Consider the following 23591-nt stretch of genomic DNA (forward strand, 5'->3'; position numbering starts at 1 on the left):
TTAACTAATCTGCAGACCTTATTCGAATGTCACCAATTGTCCCACTAATGTCCCTTCTCTGGTCCAGGATCTGAAGCAGAACCCCACCCTGCATTTTGTTGTTGTGTCTCCTTGGTCTCTCCATTCTGGGACAGTTCCTCAGTCTTGCTTTATCTTTCATGACCTGAAAGTTCTGAAGAGAACTGTAGAATGTCCCTAAATTTTGGTCTGATGCTTCTTCATGATTAGATTGAGGCTATGCATTTTGGGCAGGAACACCAGAGAAGTGACGTGTCCCTCTCAGCGCATGATACCAGATGTACCTGATTTTAATATGGCTCATTACTGGCAATGTTAACTTTGATCACTTGGTAAGGAAGTGTCTGCCAGGTTTTTCCACCATGAAATTACTATTTATTCCTTTGTAATAAGCATCTCGTGGGGAGGTACTTTGAAACTATGCAAATATCCTGCTTCTTATCATACTTTTACCACTAATTTTAGCATCTACCAATGATGCGTTCTGACAACGATTATTACTGTCGTGTTTGCCAAATGGTCACTTTCTATTTCCATCATTCTTTCTACATTTTTTAATTGGAATTTTACTGTAAGAAAGTTAGCCTTTCTTCCTATTTATTTATATCAGTATAGACTCATGAGTATTAATTTTATTTCATTATTATCATTATTTCTTTTGCTGTTCAAACTGTCTCATCATCTTTTGAAATATCTCAAACCATCTGCTTCCTGCTGACTTGATTTCCCAGCCACAGCACATCAAACACTCCCTGATGGGCAGGGCAGGTCACGGGGGCAGCTCAGAGTCTTTGCATGAGTGGTCAGGTTTCCCTGGAACCCACTGAGGCATCTTTCCAGCAAGAGCTGGGCCTTTTCCTGGAACAGGCAGGTTCCAGTCAGGGGAAGTCAGTCATGGCTCCAATGCCAGGGAGTTCCAGGAAGGGCTGGCCAGGTAGGCCCAGGTCCTTCCACTCCTCTCCAGTCTGTCATCCTGCTCTCCACCCCAATCCTGACCTGGCCCATAGCTGCACCGGCCAACCTCATGTCCTGAGGTTTTCGTTCTCGACTCCCCCTTCTCTGCTCTGCTGCAGTGACAGTTGCTGAGAAGCCCAGGTGGCAGACAGTTGGGCAACACTTACTCAAATTCATACAGAGGAACTGCTCTCCACCCAAGAGAGAGCTACCAGCTGTCTTCCACTGGCTGCAAGGGCAGCCAAAACAGTGACTGCAGTGCACTGCAGCAAGAGAAACTAGTCAGGGGGCAGCGGGACTTTCCCATGTGGGCTGCAGGGAGAGGGCTCTGAACTCATCTTCTCTGCTCTCTTTAAGATGTGCAAAGATTATCTTCCCTGGGAAGGGAGTAGACCCAGCCTCTGAAGCCACTCAGCCAGGATACACAGGCCTCTCCCACAGGTCACAATGCCCTTAAACTATAGGGTAGTGACCTTAAAATCTTTACTATACTGGCATACTCCTAACTCACAGGACACATTTACTAATTACAGTGAAAAGGGGCATCACGTTTTCAAAACACCTGCTTCTCTCTTCAGCCAAGGACTGACTGTGAATCTGTCAAGCTTCTGCCTGCAGTCTGTCCTCCACGAGCCAGCTCCAGGCCTGTCTCCCCCCAGAAGCCTCCCCAAGTCTCTCCAGGCCTCCCTGATGCCCTGCTCTGAGCTTCCCGAGTCTGTAAGGGAATTATTATTCAGGGGCAAATCTGTCTCTCCATCATTCTGCAAATTCTCCAAGGTCAAGGGCCTTGTTCCTCTGCACACAGAGTATCCAGTGCTACCCACACAGAACAGGAGCTAGAGAGGCGGCCAGTTGATTTGCTGATGGAGCCCAGCCAGCAGTTGACAAAGTGGCTTTTAGATGAAAGAGCCCCGGTTTGGCCCTGCCTCAGCCTCTGTCTCACTTGCTGTCTCTTTCTCTCTATTTCTCCGTATTCCTTGGGCAAAGTTCACCCCATTCTGGGCTGAGCCCACAAGAGGGTCAGTCTGGTCCATCTCCAGGGTCTTAAAGTTGGAATTCCTAAATCACAAACTTGCCCCACAGTTTAGAAGATCTGTTAGCGCCTGTGTCTAGTCACTTTGATTAGACGTTGTGTCAAAATCTCAGACCAGTTTCTTCCTATTATTCTCCATTGATGGCACAGCAGGAAGGAAATGTTCATCTCACCTCTTCCATTACCTCCTTCTGCGCCGCCCCCGCCAGCTGGCCCCCTCCAGCCACCCCAGACATGTGCTGTCTCCCCTTTTGTACATCTGCCCAGGGTCTTGAGCTCAGGCCTTGGGAGGGGGCTGCTTTCAGCTAAGGTGGGAGGGGGTATGTAATCTTTTCACCACTTACCAGTCCCTTGCTGTGGTAAAAACATATCTGTTTGAAATCAACATATTTATTCATCTATCAAAATACCTTCAACCATATATTACATGAGCTAATGTAGTGGTTCTCCAGATGCCTTCTCTGTGGGTTAGGCCAAGCTGAGGTTATCACACCCATTTTGTAGATAGGGTTGCCAAGGGTCAGAGAGGGAAAGTCACTTGCCCAGAAACCCACAGTTGATAGGAGCCCCTGGACTTTCTGATTCCCATGCCAGTGCTCTCTTGCCCATAATGTATGTGAATATTCTGTTTAATTCTTTGCTCCTTCCTTCTCCCTTCCCTCCAACTCAGATCTAGTTAGCTGTTCTAGGACAGAAATTATTTCTTACTCATCTGCGAATCCCTCACAGAAAAGCCCAGCCAGGGCTTGACATGCAGCAGACATGCAATACAAGTGTACTGGGTGAACGTATGCTTCAACATTGAAAACTCCGCAGAATTACTTACTTTTACCTAAGACTGCTCCCAGTGCTGCTTGGACACAAAAACTCTACTCCCTGGGGCTTCTCTGGAGAGCGGTTGTAGAGGGTTGGACCCGATGACGTCCATACTCCATCAGCTGGCACACTCTGTTGTTGGCTCTGGGACTTTGCCCATGAGGACATGACTGAAGCCAGGATGCCTGGCCAGCCCGAGGTCAGGGACGGCAAACAGCAGCAGCTTGCACGTACCCTCGGGTTCCAAGCAAAGATGACATCGTGTAGGGCTTGGAAACTGGTGCTCATAACAGAGCCTCGAAGTAGGTGGGAGGCATGGACGAGCTGAGCCGCCAGCTTTCTGTGGCCAATTTCATTTCTGTGGAATTATTTTCTTTTAAACACTTTTAAGGTCTTGGAAACTGAGGAAGCTGACTGTTAATCAACAGTTGAGAACTGAAAGGCTTGCCAACCACTCCTTCACCTTTTTACCCCATCTGCCCATCCAGGAGGCCCTCCCCACACGTGTGTCCCAGGCCCAGGCAGCCTGACTCCTGCACTCCCACTCTCGGCCCCCAGCCAGTTGGCTGACTGCACCTTCCTTCCAAATCCAGATGTTTTCTCCTCACCACATATGTTTTATAGTTTTATTAAGTTTTTTTATTATGGCAATTTTCAAACATACACTTTGAGAAAGTGCCAGAATAGTATAAAATAATTCCCATGTATCCATCATCCAGCTTCAACGATTATCAACTAGTGCTCAATCTTTTTACTTACACTCCCACCCACTTACCCCTTCTTGTGTTATTTTGAAGCAGATACCAGACATCATATCATGTAAGCTGTAAATATTTGAGTATGTGTCCTTAAAAGATAAGGACTTTGACCACTGTCACACCTTAAAAAGTTAACACTAATTCCTTAGTATCAAATATCCAGTCACTGGTCTCATAAGTTTTTCCCTTCACCGTTTGTTTCTTCGATTCAGGATCCAAATAAGGTCCACGCACCGCTAGTGGTTGATGTATATTTTAAGTATTTTTAGATCTGTAGGTTCCCTCTCCACCTCTATCGTTTTGCTTTTCCTTGCAACTTGGTTGTTCATCCTGTACGTAAAGTTCCCACTGTCTGGACTGTGCTGGTTGCATCCTCATGGTGCTCTTTAACACGTTTCTCTGCTCTCTGTATTTCCTGTGAATTGGAAGTGGGAGGTTTGATCAGATTCAGGTTTGCAACTTCACAGGTAGTTCTGTTCTTCCCTCAGGAGGCACGTACTGTGTGGTCCGCTGCCCTTCTTGCGAGGTGAGCGGCACTGATGCTCAGTGCCCAGCCCCATTCATTCTTTAGCACTTGTATAATGGTGCTGGCGCACCTTTGACGACTTACAGTCTCCCCCTGCACTCCTGCGCACCCCTGACCTTGCTCAAGTGTCTTCCTCCTGAATGGCTTCTTAGCTCCTGGCATTCCTTGGCACTTGGCCACCAGACTCCTGTCAAGGACACACAGTACCACACAGAGCTGGGCATAATAAGCAGGGGACAGCACAAATTCCACCTGAAACATCCCAGGTAGGGGAATGTTCTTGGCGGACGGGAGGCCGAGCTATCATCACAATGTGAACCCTGACTCCTCCAACTAAAATAAGAAAATTCTCAGAGGGCAGACAGCAGAAGCAAGAAGAACCACAATCCTGCAGCCTGTGGAACAAAAACCATATTCACAGAAAGACAGACAAGATTAAAAGGTAGAGGGCTATGTACCAGATGAAGGAACAAGATAAAACCCCAGAAAAACAACTAAATGAAGTGGAGACAGGAAACCTTCCAGAAAAAGAATTCAGAATAATGATAGTGAAGATGATCCAGGACTTTGGAAAAAGAATGGAGGCAAAGATCAAGAAGATGCAAGAAAGGTTTAACAAAGATCTAGAAGAATTAAAAAACAAACAAACAGAGATGAACAATACAATAACTGAAATGAAAATTACACTGGAAGGAATCAATAGCAGAATAACTGAGGCAGAGGAACGGATAAGTGACCTGGAAGACAGAATGGTGGAATTCACTGTTGCAGAACAGAGTAAAGAAAAAAGAATGAAAAGAAATGAAGACAGCCTAAGAGACCTCTGGGATAACATTAAATGCAACAACATTTGCATTATAGGGGTCCCAGAAGGAGAAGAGAGAGAGAAAGGACCAGAGAAAATATTTGAAGAGATTATAGCAGAAAACTTCCCTAACGTGGGAAAGGAAATAGCCACCCAAGTCCAGGAAGTGCAGAGAGTCCCATACAGGATAAACCCAAGGAGAAACACACCGAGACACATAGTAATCAAATTGGCAAAACTTAAAGACAAAGAAAAATTATTGAAAGCAGCAAGGGAAAAACGACAAATAACATACAAGGGAACTCGCATAAGGTTAACAGCTGATTTCTCAGCAGAAACTCTACAAGCCAGAAGGGAGTGGCATGATATACTTAAAGTGATGAAAGGGAAGAACCTACAACCAAGATTACTCTACCCGGCAAGGATCTCATTCAGATTCGATGGAGAAATCAAAAGCTTTACAGACAAGCAAAAGCTAAGAGAATTCAGCACCACCAAACCGGCTCTACAACAAATGCTAAAGGAACTTCTCTAAGTGGGAAACACAAGAGAAGAAAAGCACCTACAAAAACAAACCCAAAACAATTAAGAAAATGGTCATAGGAACATACATATCGATAATTACCTTAAACGTGAATGGATTAAATGCTCCAACCAAAAGACACAGGCTTGCTGAATGGGTACAAAAACACGACCCATATATATGCTGTCTACAAGAGACCCACTTCAGACCTAGGGACACATACAGACTGAAAGTGAGGGGATGGAAAAAGATGTTCCATGCAAATGGAAATCAAAAGAAAGCTGGAGTAGCAACACTCATATCAGATAAAATAGACTTTAAAATAAAGAATGTTACAAGATACAAGGAAGGACACTACATAATGATCAAGGGATCAATCCAAGAAGAAGCTATAACAATTATAAACATATATGCACCCAACATAGGAGCACCTCATTACATAAGGCAACTGCTAACAGCTATAAAAGAGGAAATTGACAGTAACACAATAATAGTGGGGGACTTTAACACCTCACTTACACCAATGGACAGATCATCCAAAATGAAAATAAATAAGGAAACAGAAGCTTTAAATGACACAATAGACCAGACAGATTTAATTGATATTTATAGGACATTCCATCCAAAAACAGCAGATTACACGTTCTTCTCAAGTGCGCACGGAACATTCTCCAGGATAGATCACATCTTGGGTCACAAGTCAAGCCTTGGTAAATTTAAGAAGATTGAAATCATATCAAGCATCTTTTCTGACCACAACGCTATGAGATTAGAAATGAATTACAGGGGAAAAAACGTAAAAAACACAAACACATGGAGGCTAAACAATACGTTACTAAATAACCAAGAGATCACTGAAGAAATCAAAGAGGAAATCAAAAAATACCTAGAGACAAATGACAATGAAAACACGACGACCCAAAACCTATGGGATGCAGCAAAAGCAGTTCTAAGAGGGAAGTTTATAGCTATACAAGCCTACCTAAAGAAACAAGAAAAATCTCAAGTAAACAATCTAACCTTACACCTAAAGAAACTAGAGAAAGAAGAACAAGCAAAACCCAAAGTTAGCAGAAGGAAAGAAATCATAAAGATCAGAGCGGAAATAAATGAAATAGAAACAAAGAAAACAATAGCAAAGATCAATAAAACTAAAAGCTGGTTCTTTGAGAAGATAAACAAAATTGATAAGGCATTAGCCAGACTCATCAAGAAAAAGAGGGAGAGGACTCAAATCAATAAAATCAGAAATGAAAAAGGAGAAGTTACAACAGACACCGCAGAAATACAAAGCATTCTAAGAGACTACTACAAGCAACTTTATGCCAATAAAATGGACAACCTGGAAGAAATGGACAAATTCTTAGAAAGGTATAACCTTCCAAGACTGAACCAGGAAGGAGCAGAAGATATGAACAGACCAATCACAAGTAATGAAATTGAAACTGTGATTAAAAATCTTCCAACAAACAAAAGTCCAGGACCAGATGGCTTCACAGGTGAATTCTATCAAACATTTAGAGAAGAGCTAACACCCATCCTTCTCAAACTCTTCCAAAAAATTGCAGAGGAAGGAACACTCCCAAACTCATTCTATGAGGCCACCATCACCCTGATACCAAAATCAGACAAAGACACTACAAAAAAAGAAAATTACAGACCAATATCACTGATGAATATAGATGCAAAAATCCTCAACAAAATACTAGCAAACAGAATCCAACAACACATTAAAAGGATCATACACCACGATCAAGTGGGATTTATCCCAGGGATGCAAGGATTCTTCAATATACGCAAATCAATCAATGTGATACACCATATTAACAAATTGAAGAATAAAAACCATATGATCATCTCAATAGATGCAGAAAAAGCTTTTGACAAAATTCAACACCCATTTATGATAAAAACTCTCCAGAAAGTGGGCATAGAGGGAACCTACCTCAACATAACAAAGGCCATATATGACAAACCCACAGCAAACATCATTCTCAATGGTGAAAAACTGAAAGCATTTCCTCTAAGATCAGGAACGAGACAAGGATGTCCACTCTCACCACTATTATTCAACATAGTTCTGGAAGTCCTAGCCATGGCAATCAGAGAAGAAAAAGAAATAAAAGGAATACAAATTGGAAAAGAAGAAGTAAAACTGTCACTGTTTGCAGATGACATGATACTATACATAGAGAATCCTAAAACTGCCACCAGAAAACTGCTAGAGCTAATTAATGAATATGGTAAAGTTGCAGGATACAAAATTAATGCACAGAAATCTCTTGCATTCCTATACACTAATGATGAAAAATCTGAAAGAGAAATTATGGAAACACTCCCATTTACCATTGCAACAAAAAGAATAAGATACCTAGGAATAAACCTACCTAGGGAGACAAAAGACCTGTATGCAGAAAACTATAAGACACTGATGAAAGAAATTAAAGATGATACCAACAGATGGAGAGATATACCATGTTCTTGGATTGGAAGAATCAACATTGTGAAAATGACTATACTAGCCAAAGCAATCTACAGATTCAATGCAATCCCTATCAAATTACCAATGGCATTTTTTACAGAGCTAGAACAAATCATCTTAAAATTTGTATGGAGACACAAAAGACCCCGAATAGCAAAAGCAGTCTTGAGGGAAAAAAACAGAGCTGGAGGAATCAGACTTCCTGACTTCAGACTATACTACAAAGCTACAGTAATCAAGACAATATGGTACTGGCACAAAAACAGAAACATAGATCAATGGAACAAGATAGAAAGCCCAGAGATAAACCCACGCACCTATGGTCAACTAATCTATGACAAAGGAGGCAAAGATATACAATGGAGAAAAGACAGTCTCTTCAATAAGTGGTGCTGGGAAAACTGGACAGCTACATGTAAAAGAATGAAATTAGAATACTCCCTAACACCATACACAAAAATAAACTCAAAATGGATTAGAGACCTAAATGTAAGACTGGACACTATAAAGCTCTTAGAGGAAAACATAGGAAGAACACTCTTTGACATAAATCACAGCAAGATCTTTTTGGATCCACCTCCTACAGTAATGGAAATAAAAACAAAAATAAACAAATGGGACCTAATGAAACTTCAAAGCTTTTGCACAGCAAAGGAAACCATAAATAAGACGAAAAGACAACCCTCAGAATGGGAGAAAATATTTGCAAACGAATCAACGGACAAAGGATTAATCTCCAAAATATATAAACAGCTCATTCAGCTCAATATTAAAGAAACAAACACCCCAATCCAAAAATGGGCAGAAGACCTAAACAGACATTTCTCCAAAGAAGACATACAGACGGCCACAAAGCACATGAAAAGCTGCTCAACATCACTAATTATTAGAGAAATGCAAATCAAAACTACAATGAGGTATCACCTCACACCAGTTAGAATGGGCATCATCAGAAAATCTACAAACAACAAATGCTGGAGAGGGTGTGGAGAAAAGGGAACCCTCTTGCACTGTTGGTGGGAATGTAAATTGATACAGCCACTATGGAGAACAACATGGAAGTTCCTTAAAAAACTAAAAATAGAATTACCATATGACCCAGCAATCCCACTACTGGGCATTTACCCAGAGAAAACCGTATTTCAAAAAGACACATGCACCCGAATGTTCATTGCAGCACTATTTACAATAGCCAGGTCATGGAAGCAACCTAAATGCCCATCGACAGACAAATGGATAAAGAAGATGTGGTACATATATACAATGGAATATTACTCAGCCATAAAAAGGAACGAAATTGAGGCATTTGTTGAGACGTGGATGGATCTAGAGACTGTCATACAGAGTGAAGTAAGTCAGAAAGAGGAAAACAAATATCGTATATTAACGCCATGTATGTGGAACCTAGAAAAATGGTACAGAGGAGCCGGTTTGCAGGGCAGAAGTTGAGACACAGATGTAGAGAACAGACATATGGACACCAAGGGGGGAAAACTGCGGTGGGGTGGGGATGGTGGTGTGCTGAATTGGGCGATTGGGATTGACATGTATACACTGATGTGTATAAAATTGATGACTAATAACCTGCAGTATAAACAAACAAACAAACAAAACAACTAATACTAAAGTTTCATTGGGTTATTTGTATGGAAATATGTTAATATAAATGTTTCAGGCATTACATGAAATTTCTAAAAATCTTATATGTTCTGGTATAATGTTATAAGTCATAATCCTAGTTATTACTTTAAAAGGTATATCTCAGAAATAACTAATTTTCTTGTCAACTGCATTATTATGAACTTTCATCAAATCTTTAACCGTGGTCATTTTTAAGTCTTTTGTCATTTACAGACAGTTCTGGGTGTACTCTGATGCTTTTGTAAATATGTTCCTATAAAAGGGTTTCATCTTCAGGAAATTCATGGAAAAGACTCTGACAAGTACAGGTTTCTGGTACCTGACTGTACTGCTGAACTGAATTAATAAGCATTTTCAGAACTCTAATGAAAAACTGATGCGCTCATAAAAGTGCTAACAAAAGATCAAGATGAAAAAAAAAAATTAATTACATGGGACTGAGTGAACTGATGAGGATGAGTATAATTTTTGTGACTTTCTGTTTGAATTTAAAAAAAGAAAAAAATCCCACAAGGACTCAGAGGCAAAGAATATACAAATCAATTTTCACTGCAAAGTAAAGGAGCTGTTACAGTGGAGGATTACTGGACTGAATGTCAATATTATGACATAGTATGAGTGTGTTTCATGTTTGGTAATTGCAATCATTGTTGCTTTTGTTGTGGTCATCCATGTACAATGCTTGGTGTCAGTCTATTTATCTCTTGTAAAAATTAAAACAAACAAACAAACAAACAGAGATGAACAATACAATAACTGAAATGAAAAATACACTGGAAGGAATCAATAGCAGAATAACTGAGGCAGAGGAACGGATAAGTGACCTGGAAGACAGAATGGTGAAATTCACTGTTGCAGAACAGAGTAAAGAAAAAAGAATGAAAAGAAATGAAGACAGCCTAAGAGACCTCTGGGACAAAATTAAACGCAACAACATTTGCATTATAGGGGTCCCAGAAGGAGAAGAGAGAGAGAAAGGACCAGAGAAAATATTTGAAGAGATTATAGCAGAAAACTTCCCTAACGTGGGAAAGGAAATAGCCACCCAAGTCCAGGAAGTGCAGAGAGTCCCATACAGGATAAACCCAAGGAGAAACACACCGAGACACATAGTAATCAAATTGGCAAAACTTAAAGACAAAGAAAAATTATTGAAAGCAGCAAGGGAAAAACGACAAATAACATACAAGGGAACTCGCATAAGGTTAACAGCTGATTTCTCAGCAGAAACTCTACAAGCCAGAAGGGAGTGGCATGATATACTTAAAGTGATGAAAGGGAAGAACCTACAACCAAGATTACTCTACCCGGCAAGGATCTCATTCAGATTCGATGGAGAAATCAAAAGCTTTACAGACAAGCAAAAGCTAAGAGAATTCAGCACCACCAAACCGGCTCTACAACAAATGCTAAAGGAACTTCTCTAAGTGGGAAACACAAGAGAAGAAAAGCACCTACAAAAACAAACCCAAAACAATTAAGAAAATGGTCATAGGAACATACATATCGATAATTACCTTAAACGTGAATGGATTAAATGCTCCAACCAAAAGACACAGGCTTGCTGAATGGGTACAAAAACACGACCCATATATATGCTGTCTACAAGAGACCCACTTCAGACCTAGGGACACATACAGACTGAAAGTGAGGGGATGGAAAAAGATGTTCCATGCAAATGGAAATCAAAAGAAAGCTGGAGTAGCAACACTCATATCAGATAAAATAGACTTTAAAATAAAGAATGTTACAAGATACAAGGAAGGACACTACATAATGATCAAGGGATCAATCCAAGAAGAAGCTATAACAATTATAAACATATATGCACCCAACATAGGAGCACCTCATTACATAAGGCAACTGCTAACAGCTATAAAAGAGGAAATTGACAGTAACACAATAATAGTGGGGGACTTTAACACCTCACTTACACCAATGGACAGATCATCCAAAATGAAAATAAATAAGGAAACAGAAGCTTTAAATGACACAATAGACCAGACAGATTTAATTGATATTTATAGGACATTCCATCCAAAAACAGCAGATTACACGTTCTTCTCAAGTGCGCACGGAACATTCTCCAGGATAGATCACATCTTGGGTCACAAGTCAAGCCTTGGTAAATTTAAGAAGATTGAAATCATATCAAGCATCTTTTCTGACCACAACGCTATGAGATTAGAAATGAATTACAGGGGAAAAAACGTAAAAAACACAAACACATGGAGGCTAAACAATACGTTACTAAATAACCAAGAGATCACTGAAGAAATCAAAGAGGAAATCAAAAAATACCTAGAGACAAATGACAATGAAAACACGACGACCCAAAACCTATGGGATGCAGCAAAAGCAGTTCTAAGAGGGAAGTTTATAGCTATACAAGCCTACCTAAAGAAACAAGAAAAATCTCAAGTAAACAATCTAACCTTACACCTAAAGAAACTAGAGAAAGAAGAACAAGCAAAACCCAAAGTTAGCAGAAGGAAAGAAATCATAAAGATCAGAGCGGAAATAAATGAAATAGAAACAAAGAAAACAATAGCAAAGATCAATAAAACTAAAAGCTGGTTCTTTGAGAAGATAAACAAAATTGATAAGGCATTAGCCAGACTCATCAAGAAAAAGAGGGAGAGGACTCAAATCAATAAAATCAGAAATGAAAAAGGAGAAGTTACAACAGACACCGCAGAAATACAAAGCATTCTAAGAGACTACTACAAGCAACTTTATGCCAATAAAATGGACAACCTGGAAGAAATGGACAAATTCTTAGAAAGGTATAACCTTCCAAGACTGAACCAGGAAGGAGCAGAAGATATGAACAGACCAATCACAAGTAATGAAATTGAAACTGTGATTAAAAATCTTCCAACAAACAAAAGTCCAGGACCAGATGGCTTCACAGGTGAATTCTATCAAACATTTAGAGAAGAGCTAACACCCATCCTTCTCAAACTCTTCCAAAAAATTGCAGAGGAAGGAACACTCCCAAACTCATTCTATGAGGCCACCATCACCCTGATACCAAAATCAGACAAAGACACTACAAAAAAAGAAAATTACAGACCAATATCACTGATGAATATAGATGCAAAAATCCTCAACAAAATACTAGCAAACAGAATCCAACAACACATTAAAAGGATCATACACCACGATCAAGTGGGATTTATCCCAGGGATGCAAGGATTCTTCAATATACGCAAATCAATCAATGTGATACACCATATTAACAAATTGAAGAATAAAAACCATATGATCATCTCAATAGATGCAGAAAAAGCTTTTGACAAAATTCAACACCCATTTATGATAAAAACTCTCCAGAAAGTGGGCATAGAGGGAACCTACCTCAACATAACAAAGGCCATATATGACAAACCCACAGCAAACATCATTCTCAATGGTGAAAAACTGAAAGCATTTCCTCTAAGATCAGGAACGAGACAAGGATGTCCACTCTCACCACTATTATTCAACATAGTTCTGGAAGTCCTAGCCATGGCAATCAGAGAAGAAAAAGAAATAAAAGGAATACAAATTGGAAAAGAAGAAGTAAAACTGTCACTGTTTGCAGATGACATGATACTATACATAGAGAATCCTAAAACTGCCACCAGAAAACTGCTAGAGCTAATTAATGAATATGGTAAAGTTGCAGGATACAAAATTAATGCACAGAAATCTCTTGCATTCCTATACACTAATGATGAAAAATCTGAAAGAGAAATTATGGAAACACTCCCATTTACCATTGCAACAAAAAGAATAAGATACCTAGGAATAAACCTACCTAGGGAGACAAAAGACCTGTATGCAGAAAACTATAAGACACTGATGAAAGAAATTAAAGATGATACCAACAGATGGAGAGATATACCATGTTCTTGGATTGGAAGAATCAACATTGTGAAAATGACTATACTAGCCAAAGCAATCTACAGATTCAATGCAATCCCTATCAAATTACCAATGGCATTTTTTACAGAGCTAGAACAAATCATCTTAAAATTTGTATGGAGACACAAAAGACCCCGAATAGCAAAAGCAGTCTTGAGGGAAAAAAACAGAGCTGGAGGAATCAGACTTCCTGACTTCAGACTATACTACAAAGCTACAGTAATCAAGACAATATGGTACTGGCACAAAAACAGAAACATAGATCAATGGAACAAGATAGAAAGCCCAGAGATAAACCCACGCACCTATGGTCAACTAATCTATGACAAAGGAGGCAAAGATATACAATGGAGAAAAGACAGTCTCTTCAATAAGTGGTGCTGGGAAAACTGGACAGCTACATGTAAAAGAATGAAATTAGAATACTCCCTAACACCATACACAAAAATAAACTCAAAATGGATTAGAGACCTAAATGTAAGACTGGACACTATAAAGCTCTTAGAGGAAAACATAGGAAGAACACTCTTTGACATAAATCACAGCAAGATCTTTTTGGATCCACCTCCTACAGTAATGGAAATAAAAACAAAAATAAACAAATGGGACCTAATGAAACTTCAAAGCTTTTGCACAGCAAAGGAAACCATAAATAAGACGAAAAGACAACCCTCAGAATGGGAGAAAATATTTGCAAACGAATCAACGGACAAAGGATTAATCTCCAAAATATATAAACAGCTCATTCAGCTCAATATTAAAGAAACAAACACCCCAATCCAAAAATGGGCAGAAGACCTAAACAGACATTTCTCCAAAGAAGACATACAGACGGCCACAAAGCACATGAAAAGCTGCTCAACATCACTAATTATTAGAGAAATGCAAATCAAAACTACAATGAGGTATCACCTCACACCAGTTAGAATGGGCATCATCAGAAAATCTACAAACAACAAATGCTGGAGAGGGTGTGGAGAAAAGGGAACCCTCTTGCACTGTTGGTGGGAATGTAAATTGATACAGCCACTATGGAGAACAACATGGAAGTTCCTTAAAAAACTAAAAATAGAATTACCATATGACCCAGCAATCCCACTACTGGGCATTTACCCAGAGAAAACCGTATTTCAAAAAGACACATGCACCCGAATGTTCATTGCAGCACTATTTACAATAGCCAGGTCATGGAAGCAACCTAAATGCCCATCGACAGACAAATGGATAAAGAAGATGTGGTACATATATACAATGGAATATTACTCAGCCATAAAAAGGAACGAAATTGAGGCATTTGTTGAGACGTGGATGGATCTAGAGACTGTCATACAGAGTGAAGTAAGTCAGAAAGAGGAAAACAAATATCGTATATTAACGCCATGTATGTGGAACCTAGAAAAATGGTACAGAGGAGCCGGTTTGCAGGGCAGAAGTTGAGACACAGATGTAGAGAACAGACATATGGACACCAAGGGGGGAAAACTGCGGTGGGGTGGGGATGGTGGTGTGCTGAATTGGGCGATTGGGATTGACATGTATACACTGATGTGTATAAAATTGATGACTAATAACCTGCAGTATAAACAAACAAACAAACAAAACAACTAATACTAAAGTTTCATTGGGTTATTTGTATGGAAATATGTTAATATAAATGTTTCAGGCATTACATGAAATTTCTAAAAATCTTATATGTTCTGGTATAATGTTATAAGTCATAATCCTAGTTATTACTTTAAAAGGTATATCTCAGAAATAACTAATTTTCTTGTCAACTGCATTATTATGAACTTTCATCAAATCTTTAACCGTGGTCATTTTTAAGTCTTTTGTCATTTACAGACAGTTCTGGGTGTACTCTGATGCTTTTGTAAATATGTTCCTATAAAAGGGTTTCATCTTCAGGAAATTCATGGAAAAGACTCTGACAAGTACAGGTTTCTGGTACCTGACTGTACTGCTGAACTGAATTAATAAGCATTTTCAGAACTCTAATGAAAAACTGATGCGCTCATAAAAGTGCTAACAAAAGATCAAGATGAAAAAAAAAAATTAATTACATGGGACTGAGTGAACTGATGAGGATGAGTATAATTTTTGTGACTTTCTGTTTGAATTTAAAAAAAGAAAAAAATCCCACAAGGACTCAGAGGCAAAGAATATACAAATCAATTTTCACTGCAAAGTAAAGGAGCTGTTACAGTGGAGGATTACTGGACTGAATGTCAATATTATGACATAGTATGAGTGTGTTTCATGTTTGGTAATTGCAATCATTGTTGCTTTTGTTGTGGTCATCCATGTACAATGCTTGGTGTCAGTCTATTTATCTCTTGTAAAAATTAAAACAAACAAACAAACAAACAGAGATGAACAATACAATAACTGAAATGAAAAATACACTGGAAGGAATCAATAGCAGAATAACTGAGGCAGAGGAACGGATAAGTGACCTGGAAGACAGAATGGTGAAATTCACTGTTGCAGAACAGAGTAAAGAAAAAAGAATGAAAAGAAATGAAGACAGCCTAAGAGACCTCTGGGACAAAATTAAACGCAACAACATTTGCATTATAGGGGTCCCAGAAGGAGAAGAGAGAGAGAAAGGACCAGAGAAAATATTTGAAGAGATTATAGCAGAAAACTTCCCTAACATGGGAAAGGAAATAGCCACCCAAGTCCAGGAAGTGCAGAGAGTCCCATACAGGATAAACCCAAGGAGAAACACACCGAGACACATAGTAATCAAATTGGCAAAACTTAAAGACAAAGAAAAATTATTGAAAGCAGCAAGGGAAAAACGACAAATAACATACAAGGGAACTCGCATAAGGTTAACAGCTGATTTCTCAGCAGAAACTCTACAAGCCAGAAGGGAGTGGCATGATATACTTAAAGTGATGAAAGGGAAGAACCTACAACCAAGATTACTCTACCCGGCAAGGATCTCATTCAGATTCGATGGAGAAATCAAAAGCTTTACAGACAAGCAAAAGCTAAGAGAATTCAGCACCACCAAACCGGCTCTACAACAAATGCTAAAGGAACTTCTCTAAGTGGGAAACACAAGAGAAGAAAAGCACCTACAAAAACAAACCCAAAACAATTAAGAAAATGGTCATAGGAACATACATATCGATAATTACCTTAAACGTGAATGGATTAAATGCTCCAACCAAAAGACACAGGCTTGCTGAATGGGTACAAAAACACGACCCATATATATGCTGTCTACAAGAGACCCACTTCAGACCTAGGGACACATACAGACTGAAAGTGAGGGGATGGAAAAAGATATTCCATGCAAATGGAAATCAAAAGAAAGCTGGAGTAGCAACACTCATATCAGATAAAATAGACTTTAAAATAAAGAATGTTACAAGATACAAGGAAGGACACTACATAATGATCAAGGGATCAATCCAAGAAGAAGATATAACAATTATAAATATATATGCACCCAACATAGGAGCACCTCAATACATAAGGCAACTGCTAACAGCTATAGAAGAGGAAATTGACAGTAACACAATAATAGTGGGGGACTTTAACACCTCACTTTCACCAATGGACAGATCATCCAAAATGAAAATAAATAAGGAAACACAAGCTTTAAATGATACATTAAACAAGACGGACTTAATTGATATTTATAGGACATTCCATCCAAAAACAGCAGATTACACTTTCTACAATGAGGTATCACCTCACACCAGTTAGAATGGGCATCATCAGAAAATCTACAAACAACAAATGCTAGAGAGGGTGTGGAGAAAAGGGAACCCTCTCGCACTGTTGGTGGGAATGTAAACTGATACAGCCACTATGGAGAACAGTACGGACGTTCCTTAAAAAACTAAAAATAGAATTACCATATGATCCAGCAATCCCACTACTGGGCATACACCCAGAGAAAACCACAATTCAAAAAGACACATGCACCCCAATGTTCATTGCAGCACTATTTACAATAGCCAAGTCATGGAAGCAACCTAAATGCCCATCGACAGATGAATGGATAAAGAAGATGTGGTACATATATACAATGGAATATTACTCAGCCATAAAAAGGAACGAAATTGGGTCATTTGTAGAGACGTGGATGGATCTAGAGGCTGTCATACAGAGTGAAGTAAGTCAGAAAGAGAAAAACAACTATCGTATATTAATGCATATATGTGGAACCTAGAAAAACGGTACAGATGAACCGGTTTGCAGGGCAGAAATTGAGACACAGATGTAGAGAACAAACGTATGGACACCAAGGGGGGAAAGCAGCAGGGGGTGGGGGTGGTGGTGTGATGAATTGGGCGATTGGGATTGACATGTATACACTGATGTGTATAAAATGGATGACTAACAAGAACCTGCTGTATAAAATAAAATAAATTTAATTTAAAAATTAAAAAAAAAGAGATTTAAAAAGCAGAGGAAAAAATAAATAAAAAATAAAATAAGAAAATTCTCAACAGATGAGGTCAAGTGTAACTCAGAGTTAGCTGAGATCACACTGTCCTTTGAAACGGAATGAAATGGGCTTGCCTCCAGCAGGGAACTGCCCCTGCTAAAATTCCCAGGAGCTAATGTTGTCACGGTCACTTCGAGCTCTGAGTCTTTGTATCCTTGAACTCCCCAGCCCACTCACAGGTCACCTCCCACAGCTGTTCCCTGCCCCAGCAGATCCAGGAGTGGGACTCACCCTCGTCACTCGACTTTGTCTCCTCAAAATCACTCACATGACTCATTTGTGAGCATGACAGATATTCCTTAGGTTTGGGGCAATGGTTGGGTTTCAAGCTGCCATGTGCCTGGGCCACTCTTCATCCTCTGACTCCCCTCCCCACAGACGCCCTCCCCTCATTAGTGAAGATCAGCCTCTGTAATGCCTCAGGTCTCACCCAACAGCACAGAAGACCTGGCAGAGGCTCTGAGATGCCACCCTACCCTGTCCCCATTCTCACCCAGTCCCTAGGGGTAGAAGGGAATAATGTGGCAATACATATTCCTCCCCCTTAGAACTTCATTTTTGTGACGACAGATTTCTGGGCAATGTGGCAAAGCCTTGGACTCCCTCTCAGAATAATGTTTTTAAAAACACAAAACAAAATATGTTAAAAATGAATTATAGCCCAGAACTGGAAACAATCCTAACTGCCCTTCAGTGGGCAAATGGTTCAACTAATTGCATATGTGTCTACCATGGAATACTTCTCAAGGACAGAAAGGAACAAACTATTATCTACACAATTTGGATACATCTCAAGGGAATTATACATAATGAAAACAAGGCAATCTCAAAAGGTTACACACTTCTACAAACTTTTGAAAATATGTAAACCTCAAAAGGGTAGAGACTTCATTATATAACATTCTTGAAATGACAAAAGTGTAGAGATGGGGAACAGAATAGTGGATGCCAGGGCTTGGGAAGGGAGAGGGAGGCAAGAGTCTGCCTATGAAAGAACAGCATGAGGGGTCCTTGTGGTGATGGAGTTGTCTGGGGGCACACATATCTACACATGTGATAAACTGCATATAAAACTGGTGAAATCTGTATAAGGTATGTGGGTGGATATAGCAATGTCAATTTGCTGGTTGTGACAATGTACAATAATTTTGCAACAGGTTACACTAGGAGAAACCAGGTGAAAGGTATACAGGATCTTTCTGTATTATTTTTTGCAAATGCAAGTCTACAATTATGCTAAGATAATTTTTTTTAATGTAAAAAATTATTCTGAAATGCAGTTCTTAAAGTATTTTAAAAACACATTTATGATATAGTAATATATGCATTTCATTATTGACATATTTAAAAAGATCTAGCGACAAATCTTACAACTACCATGACAGTGATGAATATAAATGATATTTTAAGATACCTGTGACAAGGTCCTGCTAATACTACTGTTTTGTTGCTTACATTCATAATCAAAGATGTTAATTTTGTCAGAGGTTAATGAAAATAAAAATGTAAATTTTCTTCCTATCCAAATTCAGGTTTCCCTGAGTCATATCATGGGCCCCCAAGTTACGAACTTCTGCCTTGTTTAAAATGGCAACTTGCCTCCTCCATTTTACAAGCTATAATGAACATAGAGGGCAAAGAGTAGAAGAGGGAGCGTCTCTGGAAGAGGCGGTGGTCACACTGCATTGGTCATGGCAGGGTGGGGCATTTTTGAAACATTAATTGATGTTTCCCCCTATTGACTTTCCCTCCACTCAAATAACCAGACCTTAGGAAAGATCTTTGAATTTTCCTTGTCCTTAGAATACAGGAGTTTGAGGAAATTAAGGTTCCCTTTCTATCCTACATCAAACTAAAATATTATTCCCCAGGCTGGGGAGAAGATGAGAGGCCTGAGGGAAGCACGTCAATGTAGACACTAGACTGACCCTGTGCTCTGCCTACCGGTCAGAGACCTGGGGTTTGTGCAATCCAGGGGAAGAGAGACATGGCACACGGTGCGTCCAAGGTGAGTACGGCCACAGGCAGCCCCATCCCATTCCCTAGCTTGGCACAGAAGCAACAAAATGAACTGCCAGGCCTGAAGGTGCTGGTGGACCATACTGAGTGTGGATGTATAGGGCTGGTGACCAACAAGGAGGCAAGAAATGATGTCTAAGTGGAGGCCCATATGGACAGATTCTACCAAGAACCATGTGGCACAGTGCTTGCCTGGGCCTTGGCACTGACTGAATCTCTTAGACCTGATGCAATTCTGGGCAAAGGGTGACCCTCACACTGACTGATATTTATTTTCCATTATCCTGTGGATCAGAGTCTCAAAACAGAAAATAAGTTGTTCTAGAAAATATAATCCTATTTTCTTATATACTTGAGTTTGTGGTCAAGAGCTAGTGGCATAGCTTCTGCAGCAGGTGCTGTTGCTGGTGCTCCTATACTCTACCCTCACTTATACCTACTTAGTGTACACTGGCTGACTCCCTACTGGAAACGCCCACGCTGCTTTGTCTGAGGGCTTGCTCTGTCTAACAAAGCCTGTTTCACCCCTGCCCACCAGTGCCGCACGCCAGAAGTTCCAGGGAAGTAATGCCTCTCGCCGCCTCAAGAGCCCTCAACCAACGACTGGGCCAGAAGTTCCAGGGAACCAACGCTTCCCGCTCCCTCAAGAGCCCTCAACCAATGGCTGTGGTGAGTTGTTACAAATATAGCCCACATCCCTTGCCCTTGGGGTGAAATAACTCTCAGGTGTATGGTCTATACTGTTTTCTTGAATTTCTCCAATGGGATTACACTCCAGTTACCCACAGGTGTAACTGGGTTGATAACACATCCTTTAGGTGACCTTCCCTCCCCTGCCTCACTTCCCCACTATCCTGCCTGTGTCTCCATCTCCCAAATAAACTACTACTTGAACCACATGACATTGCCAATGGCTGACCTTCTTTGCCTTATTAAAAAAAAAAAAAAAAAGGCAACTTTATATAGTTCAAACTAAAATTTAGCTCAAATCTCTGTCTCTGGGTCTGCTAAGACATTTATCTATATACTCCATCCAAGAATTGTCCCCTTGAGTTGCCACCCAGCCACCTCTGCGGTGGATCAGTGGGAGGAAACTGCTGAACCAAATCCAGGAGAATGAACCCCTGAGATCTAGAGAGGACCAGTCTGCTTCCTCAGGTTCCACAGGACAGTGGGTCTTAGGAGAGGTGAGGCAAAACAACACAGAGGCTGCTTCAGGTTGGGGATATGCTCCACCCAGATATTACATATCACAGTGGGAAGTGTAGCCATAAAATGAGGAAACCATGAGATAATAAAATGCTGTAATTGGAAATGTGATGAAGTGTTTGGAAGCAGAAGCCCTGGGTGTGGGCTGAAAATCTGCAAAAAGGAACATTTGTATGATCTCAGGAAGGTGACTGTGAAAAGCACCAGGGCCCTATTTGGCCTGATTCCAGGCCTGCCTCCTATAGAACTCAGTCCCTTGGAGGTGGAGGGCTCTGGGCATATAAATGGTCTGGAGAACACTTTGGCTAAATCAGAACCCCGAACATAGGGACTTCCCTGGTGGCACAGTGGTTAAGAAACTAAGCCCATGTGCCACAACTACTGAGCCTAAGAGCCACAACTACTGAAGCCTGCACGCCTAGAGCCCGTGCTCCACAACAAGAGAAGCCACTGCAATGAGAAGCCCACGCACCACAACGAAGAGTAGCCCCAACTAGAGAAAGCCCGCGCGTAGCAACGAAGACCCAATGCAGCCAAAAAGTAATAAACAAACAAACAAACAAATAAATAAGAGCCCCGAACATAACATAGCACGTTAACCACCCAGCAAAATTAATCTGCCTCCATGGCTCAGAGGGTGTGGGGACCACCCCACTAGGCAGCAGGGCAGGAGCAGAACTTGGACCAGAAGCCAGGCCTGTTTCCACCCGAGCAGATGCTTTTGCCTGTAACCCACAGGAGGAAAAGCATTTACCTAGCAGTCCACTGCACAAGTTACACAAAATAATAATTACCCTGACTACCCATAATGTGCTTTGATATTTTCAATTCTATTGTTTCACATTTCTTAAATGCTGGACATGACACATTAACTGATTTCACAACTCACTTCTGGGCGGTGACCCACAGTTTGAAATACTGCCCTTGAATGTATCCAGAAATGAAAGGATGTGGACAGTAATGCTAGGCTTCTCCTAAATACTGTGTATTTACCATCAGCCTCCATTTCCCATTCAAGGCTGCAGAGAATGTTGGGCTGGGCCACGAGAGCCTCTAAAATTCTGTAAAGTGGACATAGAGAACAGACTTATGGTTGCCAAGAGGGAAGGGGGGGTTGGACTGGGAGTTTGGGATTAGCAGATGCAAACTATTATAGATAAACGAGGACCTACTGTATAGCACAGGGAACTATATTCAATATCCTGTGATAAACCATAATGGAAAAGAATAGGAAAAAGAATTGTATATATATATATATATACATACATACATATGTATATATATATGTATGTATATACAACTAATCACTTTGCTGTACAGCAGAAACTAACACAACATTGTAAATCAACTATACTTCAATAAATTAAAAAGAATAAAAAATAAAATTCCGTAAAGTGAAGGTGGTTCCTATTTCCTAATCCAGTGATTCAAACCAGGCATTGCCACTACTTTCACATTCTTTGCCACATCCCATACCATCTGCACTATGTATTATTGTGTGAATATTCTAAATCAACTCATCACTTTTTAAAACTTAAATATTCACACTAGCCTTGTCTTATGGAGTACTACTGGTGAAATCAAAGGTTTGAAGTTATTCCCTGATGCAAAGTAAAACAAAAACACAGTGATGAAAATAAAACATGCCTTCTGTGTTCCACGTTAAATCATAGAGCTAGTGGCCCTCCCTCCCCTGCTCTTTTCACAAGAAAATAATCCAGCCTCTGTATAGTTCAAGCTGTCCTTAACCCCTAGAAAGGCTTTGTCCTTCTGTCTGTCCACCTCTCCAATGATAATCAGCACTATTATCATGGCTAACGACATTTAAACTCATTTAATCTTCACACCAGCCCTATGAATTTCTCGGGTCACTCCATTTTACAGATGAGGAAGCAGGTATGGAGAGATCAGGCACACTTGCCCATAGCTAGGAAGTGATGGAGCCAGGTTTTGAACACAGGTCGTCTGACAGCAGAGCCTATGTGCCTAACTACTATGTTGTACTGTCCCCCTCTGAAGGTGCCCACCCCTAATGTCAGCCCTAGTGTTGCCTCTTACAGGACAGCTTCCTGGACTACCCGTCCCATAATATTGTTCTTCCTCTATTCCCAAAGCACTCACTTCTTGCCTGTTTAATTCATTTGAAGGTTAATCATAAACTACTTGGAGACACTGCCTCTACCAGGCTGGGAGCCTTGAAAGGATGGCTACATGTTATTCTTCTGTGTATCTCTGCGTCCAACAGCCTGTCTGAGGCATTGGAGGCCTTCAGTGTCTCTTGGGCCCTGTGATCTCTCCTTGTTATTTAACAAACGCCCAGCTCTCTCTGCAAGTCTCCAGCTCACAGGCTGGTTTCCAGTAAACCCTGGGAACAGTCAAAGGGTAGGGAAGATGAGTCAGAGACAATAGAATCAAGGGGTCTTAACCTGG

At 40.3% G+C, this 23591-nt stretch overlaps 1 long non-coding RNA gene across 1 annotated transcript in view; it reads right to left on the reverse strand.

Moving 5' to 3' along the window:
* Positions 1-3652: 3652 nt before the first annotated feature.
* LOC133095340 (uncharacterized) overlaps positions 3653-23591 on the reverse strand; it is a 41505-nt gene continuing 21566 nt past the window's right edge. The window contains exon 3 of the long non-coding RNA XR_009701589.1: positions 3653-3994. This is a non-coding gene — a long non-coding RNA (uncharacterized LOC133095340). The remainder of the gene's footprint in view (positions 3995-23591) is intronic.

This window comes from Eubalaena glacialis, chromosome 7 (assembly GCF_028564815.1).
Source record: "Eubalaena glacialis isolate mEubGla1 chromosome 7, mEubGla1.1.hap2.+ XY, whole genome shotgun sequence".
NCBI lineage: Eukaryota > Metazoa > Chordata > Mammalia > Artiodactyla > Balaenidae > Eubalaena > Eubalaena glacialis.